Genomic DNA, 11116 nt, shown 5'->3' with positions numbered 1-11116 from the left:
GCAAATGGAGTCCAGAGCTTGCTTCTTAACTGCAGTCTCCAGCTCACATTTGACCCAGCTGGTTAAGACGATTCGCATCTGACATCTTAACATACAGCAAAGTGTTTAGGTTTCTGTGACTTGAAAGTGAATGAGAAATATCTCAGTCATTTTGGCAAGTTGTGGGAAGGCATTTTTAGAAAACCTTGCTTATATAATTTTGGTGTCTTTTCCATCTTCTCTTCTCTATGAAGAAACCATAGGTGAATGTACAAAAGTGTGGTGTTTTGTAGATCGGAGATGTTTGTGTCCCTGAATAAAAGGTTCCAATACCTGGCCACAGTCTTGGAGGGGCTGGGATACGATTGCAGTGATTGTCCTGTTTATGGGAGTGTTTTATGGTTTCTGGGCATGTGGCTGCTCCAAAGTACTACCTACTACCTCTTTAGGCACAAAAGGAACCTGAATGTTGCCAGATTTCCTTTCCTGTCTTTCTTTCTTTTTTTTTTTTTCTACAACAACAAGGAAACAATACCCTCACTAAAATAGTATAGATATCAATACATGGCTACTCAATAACAATGTTCACAGAAATTACCTTCTCTTTCGAAGCAAGTAAGAGAGGAAAAGACTTTTGTAGTCATTTAAAGATGCCCGTGACATCTTCCCACTGTTTCTTCTAAATTACTTACTATTTGTCTTAATCGGGAATTACTTTCTTTCCTAATTGAAGCCCCTGGTGTTGTTTGCAGTCAGGGGTGGCTTAACTGACCAGATTCCTGACATGTTTGCTCGTTGCAAAGTCCATTTTATTTGGAATTTTCTGGTATGTAAACCTGTTACACTTAGGCTTTTAAATAAGTGCCTTTTAAGTCAAGGTAGACGTCGAGGGTCAGAACTTTTTGTCTGCTGAATTCTAAACTAAACAATTGATTCTCGTGACTAATTTGCCCCAATTATGGCTATTTAGTATGCATTTCTCTGATGATGGAAATTCGGGTTTACCCTCTTCCCTTGTGATTTTTCCAAGGACTCCCTCACCCCATTTCTTCCTCCCATGCTCACTGGTCTTCCCACAGGAGTGGTTACTAATCTTGGGCTACCAGTGATTGCCAACCATTAACCCAAATGCTTCTCTTGACAGCAATTGCTTTCCAAAAGGACTAAAGCCACATTTCAACAATTTTGTCCATTATGACCTATTTTGAACGTGGACACTAGAAGAGAGCTGGAGTCTCAAAAAATATAGCCTTGTGGTTTCTCCACAAGTGTGCACATCAAATAATGATCCCTCAGGCACTCTTTCTCCCCTCCTGAAATGTTCCTGGATGGAATCCCAGCATAGTTGTCATCTTGTGAGCATGATCAGAGTTGGAAGGTAGCAGAAAAGGGAGGAAAATACTTACTTTTATTTCAGAGAACAAAAACACCTATCCATGGCTGGTATCAGTGGAAATCGCCTGTGAATGACCTCAAAGAAGGACCTGCCTGTGTTAGGTTTTGCTGGATCCTAATTCATTGTTAGGACCCATTGTGATGGGGTGTTGACTGAAAATCGCATAGGAATTTAGACCTTGGGGAGGGTGGAGTAGAATGCCTTCCTTGGCTGAGGATGAAGTCTTTTGTGTACCATCTCTTTGGTAAGGCATGGCCTTTGGTACTTCCAACATTTAATGCTGCTGGTTTAATTGATATGAGTTTTGTGTCGCCCAATTCTCCTGAAACAGAAGAAAAAATATTTGCTGTTGGTCGTGGTATGAGGAGGCTTAAAATAGAAGATACAGGCAAAAACCACCCAAACAAACTCTTTTTCTTAGCTAGATCACTAGTAGTTGAGTCATATATTATGGTAGAAAGTCATCAATCAATCCTTTCCGGAATGGAAAGGCTTCAGGTAAATATCAGCTCTCACGTATGTTGTACAGAGTCAATAAAAATTGGCCTAATCATTTCAGTAAACATGGCATGATCTCTTTTCTCATTAAAGATTTAAGGAGTACTGCTACAGAAACGAATAACTCTCTTCAACAAAGGAAGCTGAATAAATATGTGAGGAGAATATTTTGGCTGCTGTTTTGGTTTAAATGCCAAAGAATCGTATTTTCAAATGACTATTTTGATGATGTGAATTTCAGCTCCTGGTTAAGCAATTTCTGACTGATGACTCCTTCAGACTGTTTCAGGCCCAGTGGTTTTCGTCCAGGAGATCAGAGAGGGAGGAAATGTTCAGGTCCTTCCTCTCTCTTATTCCCTCTCCCTACCAAGTTGATGATTATGAGAGAAGCCAAAATTGGAAAAGTGTAGCATGCTAAGTGATCTAGCTGCTCTGAATTTTTCATTGTATATTCTCTAATTTTGAACCTGTCAAGTATTATCTGTCAATCATCTGCATATATAGCTTGTTAAGATTACAGAGTCGTGAATGTGCATAGGAGACTGACTAAATCTTATGATTAGCAATAAAACTTATCAGAAAATAAGTTGAAGCTTACATTAAAAAAAACCTATTGCTAATAAAGGCCTCGATGTTTACTTATGAAAAATAGAAAATAAGTGATTGGGGAAAAAGGGTATTTTGGAGAATGCAGCACAACTGGAATTTATCTGATGTACTTTTAATAATATAATAATGCTGCTGTAGTCACGATGCTTAAGAACAAGAGGGATTATTAGATTTGTGCATGGAAGGTAAAATTACTGCAAAGAATTGCTTTGGGTAATATACAAGATGCAGGATATGAAATGAAATAAAATAAATACAGGGCAGATGACTGGTTTCTCTGTAATGCTGGGTAGATTTAATTAATTGCTAATATAGCACTGAGCCATGAATTACTCAATCATTGCCATTGGTTCAATTTTGGAATTTTAATCTTAAATACGGATACATTAGAAAAGAAAATGTCACTGGGCAGGGAATAAGTTTATGATTTTGAATGTTCACTTTTCACAGTCAGCTGTAAAATATTGAGAAATCTCGTAAAGACATTTCTAAATAATTTGGAAGATTTTTTTTTTCTTTTTCTTTTGGTGGGAGGCTTCATTGTCTTAAGAAGTCCCGTTGAAATCTGAAATAAGTCAATGAACTTTTCAATGATTCGATGCCATCTCTGCATTAGTTATTGAAGGCATTTGCGAATCAGCAGGTGTAGTGCAAAGGGCCACGGCTTTAGACTCAAAGAGATCTGGTTCAAATTCTAGATTTAATGTGAGAAGTTTGACTCTTGGCAAGCCGCCTATCTCCTCTGAGCCTCAGTCTTCTGTTATGTATGGCATATTGTGAGGATTTGTGCTAAATGCTCTGGATAGAATCTAATGATTGTAATTGTAGCTGACACTTATTGAGAGCTTATCAGGTATTGGATATTGCGCGAATCATTTCATGTTATTATCTAATTCAACCCTCACAGCAATATGCACACACACACACACATATACAAAATATTTAAATAGATAATAGCATAGTAGAAGAGGAATGATATCTCTCTGGAAAGATCAGTTTCCTCATCAGAGGTAAGTTTAAAATTCTTCTTTGATTTTTCTCTCTGATTTTTGTTTTGAGTTTTTTTATAAGAGTTTATTTGAGCCAAACTGACGACATACGCCAGGGAGCAAGATCTCAAATGCTCTCCTCTTTCTTCTTTTCTTATTATTCTTAGCAAGAAGAAACACTCGGGTATTACTAACCTGAACAGTTAGAGAAAAAAATAGTAAGCTCTCGATGTCCTGCGAATGCAGGAGAAGCTTTCCCCTCTTACAGAGTTGGAGGATCACCCCTTGAGGCAACCTCCCAGGAAGCAGCATGACAGGAATAGATGGTTTAAGTGCTCGCAACTGTTAATGTAGCACTTTGTGTCTGAACATTTCTTCTTCTAAGGGTTTTGCCATTTGAAATGTCACGCAAACCAAAGTTTGCCATGTATTAATTCAGAGAGAAAAGGATGGTGTAATTGCCCACAGGAAATCCCTTCATAGAGTTTGAATGTCTTTATTATAAATAAGCCTCAAGCACCTTAACTGGAAACACTTTATATTCATCTGAATGGCCTGCTTCTCTTCCCATTCCTGAAAGCGAGGAATGATGGATCATCCACTGTTGATATTTGCAAACCGTTTATTTTGCAGCTGTGGCCGCTGTTAAAAGGGGTGGACTTATTCTGGCTATCTTGGGCATCTAAAGTGTAATCTCATAAGGAAATCTTTAGCCAGGTCAGGTTTTTAGTCGCCGTGTTAGTCATCCTCCTGATTACATAAGAAACACTGTAGGAGCGTTTCAAATGCCATCAGCTCTTGGCAGTGGAATGACAATGAGGCTGAGGTATTAAAAACGAGGTACCCAGAAAGGCAGGCATGGAGAGAGGGCCTCCACTCTCTGCTCCCGAATATGCCTCTCCATTAATTTTGCTCTTACAACAGAACTCACTGCAAGAAAAAGCATAATTTGAATTAATTATTTGCGCATATGGTGTGATCCTGATGTCAGCTAATGCTACATTAAGGACAGACATGCTGGGCACCCATTAAATAATCAAGTAAATATTTGTATTGTTTATGATAAACCGGTTCCTTCTGTGGCCGTTTGCTGTGTTTTTGTAAACATTCCTTTCGTGGGCAGACTTTGTTTGTTGGGGTTTCATACCAGGCTGAAATCTGACAAAGAGCGTTGTTTAAATTCCGAATCCGACAAAGAGACCTCACACCCACTGGGTTTGTCAGAGCAAAGTGAATATTTAGTAACAGTTACATATAATAGTGGGATCATTACGGTATGTTACTGAGCTGAATGCTACGTCAATAACATCAATCACATGCGCTGGTTCTTGTCCTAGCCTGAACGTTACAAGTACGTCTATGTGATTTCCACTATGACTCAGGTGTAATTAATGATACAGGTACTTCAAGCCGGCACCAAATATTTATACTGAACCAACGTGAATGTGAGTTCTCAACACATACGTGAGCCCAGCCTCTGAAGAAAAGATTGGGACCAAGGGAGGTCAACCCCGTTTTCCTCCGGTGAAGTGTGTTCTGAAAGGGGAACATACACAGGTTTATTATAAACACTCCAAGTAACTGAATGAGATGGACTTTCCATACTATTCACTGAAAGTCACATTGTCTTAGGGAAATGTGTCAAGGCGTCATCGCTGGGCACATTTTCCTGAAAAGAATCCAGTGTTTGAGAAAAGCTTGATGTGAGCCGTGGAGAGAACGCTATCAAGTGGAGGAGGCACCTTAGCATCTGTACTTGGCAGTTGTCTGAATATAACTTCCCAGTGATTGCTGGGGCTTTTTGGAATGAGGTCCTTATCATGGTTCTTTCTCAATGTGCTTTTAGGATCTTGGTTTTTTTTTTTTTTTTTTTTGTAAGCTTGATATTTCAAAGGGGCCTCTTTAGTGCTCTTGAATGCCCCTCTTTTGGTCTCACAAAAGAAAGGTTATCATATGCTCGGCATTGTTCTACTTAAAACCAAGCGTGGAAGTGAGTGGGGCAGTGCTTCCCCAGGATTCTCGGGAACAAACTGTGCCTGACTATGTCAGCTAATGAAGATTAGTGTAACTGTTCGGATGAACGGGCTTGCAAACAACTTGTAGACATTTCCTGGAAAGTTAGAAGCAAGGATCTCATTTCGTTTCCGAAAGTGAGGAAAATAGGCCAATAAATACTTCTATTTATTTTAAGGCAGCGTGGCTTGTAATTGGCTACTTCTTGGCTGTGGGACTTAAATTTATGGAGGGAAAAAATATCCTAATCATTCTATCTTCCCCTGCACCCTGCTTTGAAACAAAAACAAAAACAAACAAAACCTATCTAAGTCAACTTCTCTAACCCTGAAGGCAGATCTCTGATCTCTTAATAAATGAATTTATCCATTCATTCACTTGTTTAAGGAAGTTTTATTGATTGCTTAGTCTCAGGAATTGTGCCTGGTGCTGGAACTGACACAGGACTCTGGACCTTGTATTTTAGAGAAGCGAAAGGAGATGGTAGGAGATATATGTTCAACAAAAGGAAGATGGTCACAGCCAGTATCTGAAGTGGGTGAGCTCCTGAAAGGGCAGGCCCTTGGGAGCGGGGACCCATGACTGGAGTGTCTGCGGAATAGGACAGCAGGGAGGTGAAGAATATCCTGGAAAAATTGCAATATTGAAGGAATATGAGTTGTGCATGGGACTTGGTCTTGCTGTTCTTAAAGTTGTGTTATGACGGAAAAACGACCTCAGAATGCCAGGATTGGGCTGAAGTCCTGTTTATCTTTTTGTCTTTATTCCCCATGTGGTACATCCTTCCAGACAATGCATTTGTGTTTGAGGACATTGGTCCAAGGAAAGGAACATGCTCTATGTTCTTTCCTGAAACCGCCTGCTTCCCCTCTGCTGCCTTCTCGACTTTCTAGATGTCAGAGCACGTTTCTTTAGGGCATCATACAGTCATTGCATGCCCAATACACAAAGTGGACATTGACATGTGGGGTAGGAATGCTAATTCTTTCTTTGTGTTGGCATCCTGACCATCAATTTCTCTAGCCTTCACTTGGGTATCTTGCATTTAAAAACAACAGTAGATTTTTCTCTTTGACTTTTTAAAGCTAGAATTCCAACAGTACATTAACAAACTCAGGTTGTTACCTACACGACCTATAAAGAAAAGGCTACTGAAAGAGACGGAGAGAGTGGGAGATAGATATTGAGAGAGAGAGAAAGGGAGAAAGAGAGAGAGAGAGAGGAGACAAGAGAATGAATGAATGAATCTCCACTGGGGAAAACTCATGACATTCTTGCTAATCCTGGTTGTGAAAGGAAAAAGTGTCCATTTTCGGCTGCACTGATTGTATTGCTATAGGGACGTAACAGCTCGACTCTCAGAGGTAAACTGCGGAGTTTTAGGTTCTCACTGAATCCCTGATGTATTTCACACATGCTGTTTTCCCATTTGTCATTTAACTCAGACCATATCTTTCCCTGTCCCCTAGAAAGCCTTTTGGGATCAGCTCCATGCTACCTTTCTCGCGTGTCTTCAATTGCCTTCCTTTTCCTCTATCTCTTTTCTGTCCCTTCCCAGCTGCCGTGGTTCATTCATGTCCCAGCCACACTAACCGCTAGCAAGTGGTTGTCTTCATCCCTCATGCAATCCCTGCCTCATTACCTGCTCTCATCTGCCTGCAATTCCTGTTCTCCTCACTGGCCGAGACATAGTTCAATCAGAAGACACCTCCTTTGGGAAGCCTTTCCGTTGTACTGAATTCTTACCTTGCACCAAACAATGCACATCAGACCCTCCTTGTCTATATTTAAGCTATATATATGCTACACAGAGGGTGCCAAAAAAAGAAAGGGAAAAACTGTATTAATGATAATACTCAATATATACTGATAACAAAAGATGAATACAAGTCACGTTTGACTTCTGCGATTGCAAGAGGTGCTCAAAGTGGTTACCATCAGCGTCCAGACACTTCTGATTATGGCAAACCACTGCTTGAGCATAGATAACATCTCTTAAAATGTGTATACATTTTTTTGGTACCCCCGGTATATCTATATAACCGTAGTATAGTTGATTTAGACTATGCTATAGCTCATGCTATATACCAGGGGTGCCAAAAAAATGTATACAAATGGACAGTTTGGTCAACCTTGCTCACACAGTAGTTCGCTGTAATCAGAAGTGTCTGGACGCTGATGGTAACCACTTTGAGCCCCTCTTGTAATTGCGGAAGTCAAACGTGGCTTGTGTTTATCTATTGTTATCGGTATATATTGAGTATTACAATTTTAATAGCTTTTTCCTTTCTTAAAATGGGTATCCATTTTTTGGGCACCTTCTGTATAAGCATTGCATTATGCCATTATGGGATAAATGCCATTATTATTCTGCTGTTAGAGATGAAAAGGAGAACTGAGCTGTAAGGTGGGATTAGGCACTGCCCCTTGGCCACCACAACTGCTGTGTGTGTGCTCTTTCCAGCACTCTATGGCTTCACCAGATGTGCTGATGAGCTGGGTATTGTTCTAGTGCCTGGCAAACACCGCTCCCGCTCTCACGGACCTCCTATTCTAGGGAGGGAGACAGACAAAACACAAGCACATACATACTATGCCAGGCTAGGAGGTGATGGTGGTTAGTGCTAACAAGACAAAGACGCAGGATGAGGGACAGAGAGTGGGGGAGGGGTGCCGTCTGGATAGTTTCTGATCCGAGGGGAGGTGAGTGGGGCTGATGCAAAGTGAAGGGGAGAGGGAGGCCAAGGATGATTCAGGGAGGGATATGGGACCCCAAGGAGGGGGCGTGTGAACTAGGGCATGGAGTTTGGATTTTATTCTGGAGCCACTGGGAAGGCTGATAAGGAGTGAAATCATCTGTGTTGTTAGAATGCATCCTGGCAGTCGTGAGGAGAGTGGTCTGAGGCTGGCTAAAGGTGGCAGGAAGGAAACTGGTAACAAAGCTTTTGCTTCAATCCAGGGGGAAAGTTGATGGTGGCTTGACTGACTGGCAGCTGGACAGCTGGTTAGACGTTGTCAGATTTGGGATGTATTTGAACGTTGAGCTGGTGACATTTCCTGATGGATTGAATGTAAGCTGTAAGAGAAAAAGAAATGGGGAATTGGCCTGACCACCAAGGTGAATGGATTTACCTTCCACTCGGAAGGTGTGGGTTTTGGTGGGGGGCGGTGTATTCATTTCCTAGGGCTGCTGCAATAAGTTGCCACCTGGGTGGCTTAAAACAACAGAAATGTATTGTCTCACAGTCTGGAGGCTTAAAGTCCCCAATGAAGGTATTAGCAAGGCTATGCTTTCTCTTACGTCTCTAGGGAAGAATCTTGTTTGCCTCTTCTAGCTCCTAGTGGTTGCGACCCTTGGCGTTCCTTGGCTTGTGGATGCATCACGCCAATGTCTGCCTCTGTAGTCGCATGGCATTTTCCCTTGACCGTGTCCAATTTCTCTCTTCTTATAAGGACACCAGTCATTGGATTAGGGCTCACCTTAATCCAGTATGACCTCATCTTAACTTGATTGCATCTGCCAAGACCTTGTATCCAGGTGAGGTTACATTCACAGATACTGGGGGTTAGGACTTGACCATACCATTTTGGGGAAAATAATTCACAACAGTGGGGATCAAAAATTTAGCTTAGGCAGGTTAAGTTTAAGATGTCATTCAATATCTAAAGAGAGATGGCATGTGGACAAGTTGGGCACAGGGAGGTAGAATTGGGGCAGAGTCTGGGCTGGGGGCGGCATCAGGATGGAGGTGGCAGCTGAAGCTGCAGGAGGCTGGAGAGGAGTGCATGCTCTTAAAAGCAAGGTTTCAGGACTGAGCCTGGAATGCTCTAGTGTATGGAGGTCAGGAGAAGGGGAAGAGGAGGGTGGGCATGGAGGTTATGCGGTTTTGTGTCTGGTCTTCTTACAAGCTCTGAGCTCCTGGACAACAGCAAACTATTATTATATTTCTAGCTCCCAGCACTGGCGCTGGCATACAGAGGCTCTCCATACATGTTTGCTAAATCAATGGATAGTGAAACTTCTGTTTTTAAACCATAAGTAAATGCACAATGTTAGTGGCAAGATAATGCCAACAGAAATGAGGGTGCTGGCCTGTCTGTAGCTAGCCCAATGTGTTTGTAATCGCCCCTGCTCTTTTGTGCTGTCAGCCTTGTAAGGAAGAAGGACGTGTGTGAAAATGGGGTTGGAACACGATGAGGAAAATCTCTGCTATGCTGAGCTTCTCTGTGGGACCCAGTGCTAGAAAAGGCCAAGCTACTCCCAGGCTTCACTAATGCAGGTCCTGGACTGGGACATGGAAAGTCCCCTCCGTATTGTGCTGTGCAGCTGTCCAGCCACATCTGCAGAACCTCAGTTCCCAGAAATTGGCAACTGGGACAGAATCTCCACAGGGTTCAGATGATACAGCGAAGGGGTTTGAAGTTGAGGCATCGTTAAAAAAGGGATCTTTAAACATTGATAGTTTTATGAAGGGTGGAGGGATGAGACTAGTTTTATATTCTGGCAGGGAAACAAAGAACATTGGGCAGAACTGACACCGAGGCCATTTAAATGTAGTATCAGAATTGGTGTCAATATAGAGTGTCATGGTTAAGAGAGTAAACAAAAACTGGTGTTTCAGAGCATGGACTAGAAGCCAGAGTGCCTGGGTTAGAATCTGGCTTCTGCCACTTACTTTGTGATCTTGGCAAGTTGCTTAACCTCTGCACCACAGTTATCACATCTGTAAAATGGGGAGAACGATAGTATGTATTTCTTAGAGTTATTTTAAATATTAAATATGTTAATATTTTAAGACCTTGAAACAGTACCTCGCTGCTATAAGCACTATTTGTTGCACAAAAAGAACTTAGACTTTGAGGTCAGAGAGACCTAGATTTCAATTCTGACTCAGCCATGCTCTCACTGCCTGACCTTGGGGAGGTCACTGGCTTTAGTGCTCACATCTATAAAATGGAGATCATAACACCTGCTTGAAAGGACTATTGTGAGGATTAGTGAGATAATAGCATATGTATGACACCCCTGGAATATCACCTGATATAGCATGGACACTCATAAATGTTAGCACTTTCCTAACAGGAAGGACTCAACCATCTCTAGAGATAGCTCAACCCATAGGCAGGACGGCCATGTCAGGGATGCAGCAATGAAATGGTTGTGTCAGAAGGAACGTCACAGTTAATGCCTTTGACAGCCTTCAACCCAGACTATTTTAGCAAGTAGAGCTGCTAGAAGCAACATGGGTAGGAAAAAATTTTAACAAAAATATGGAAAAGTAAAATTCCAATTCATTACTTGAGAGTATTGATTAAATAGGATGCCAGGTATGGGATTGCGATTTTTTATAAAGATGCCAGGCAGCCCGTGATGAAAAGAGATGGTGTGATCTAAGGCGTAAGGGTACAGACTTGGGCACTGGCCAGTTGGATGGGTTCAGCTGTGCCATTTGTTGGTGATATGGCCTTGGGAACATAGTGTAGGTTGGTTTCTCCTAGAAGTTGACCCCAGGTCTTGAACTTGAGCTACAGTTACTTCTTTGGTGTAAATTTATTTGTATGCTCTTGATTATCTTGAGGAAGAGGGTGAGGAAGCCAGTGCGTGGAATGTTAATGAGCAGGTAACTGCTAT

General features: G+C 41.6%; 1 protein-coding gene across 3 annotated transcripts in view; it reads left to right on the top strand.

The window, feature by feature from the left end:
• Nucleotides 1-11116, top strand: part of PPARGC1A (PPARG coactivator 1 alpha) — a 627593-nt gene that overhangs the window by 88157 nt on the left and 528320 nt on the right. The gene's annotated exons all lie outside the window — the stretch shown is intronic.

Source organism: Rhinolophus sinicus, linkage group LG02 (genome assembly GCF_036562045.2).
Source record: "Rhinolophus sinicus isolate RSC01 linkage group LG02, ASM3656204v1, whole genome shotgun sequence".
NCBI classification, from domain to species: domain Eukaryota; kingdom Metazoa; phylum Chordata; class Mammalia; order Chiroptera; family Rhinolophidae; genus Rhinolophus; species Rhinolophus sinicus.
The sequence above is the reverse complement of the archived record's forward strand: the minus strand, read 5'-3'. Positions and strand labels throughout refer to the sequence as shown.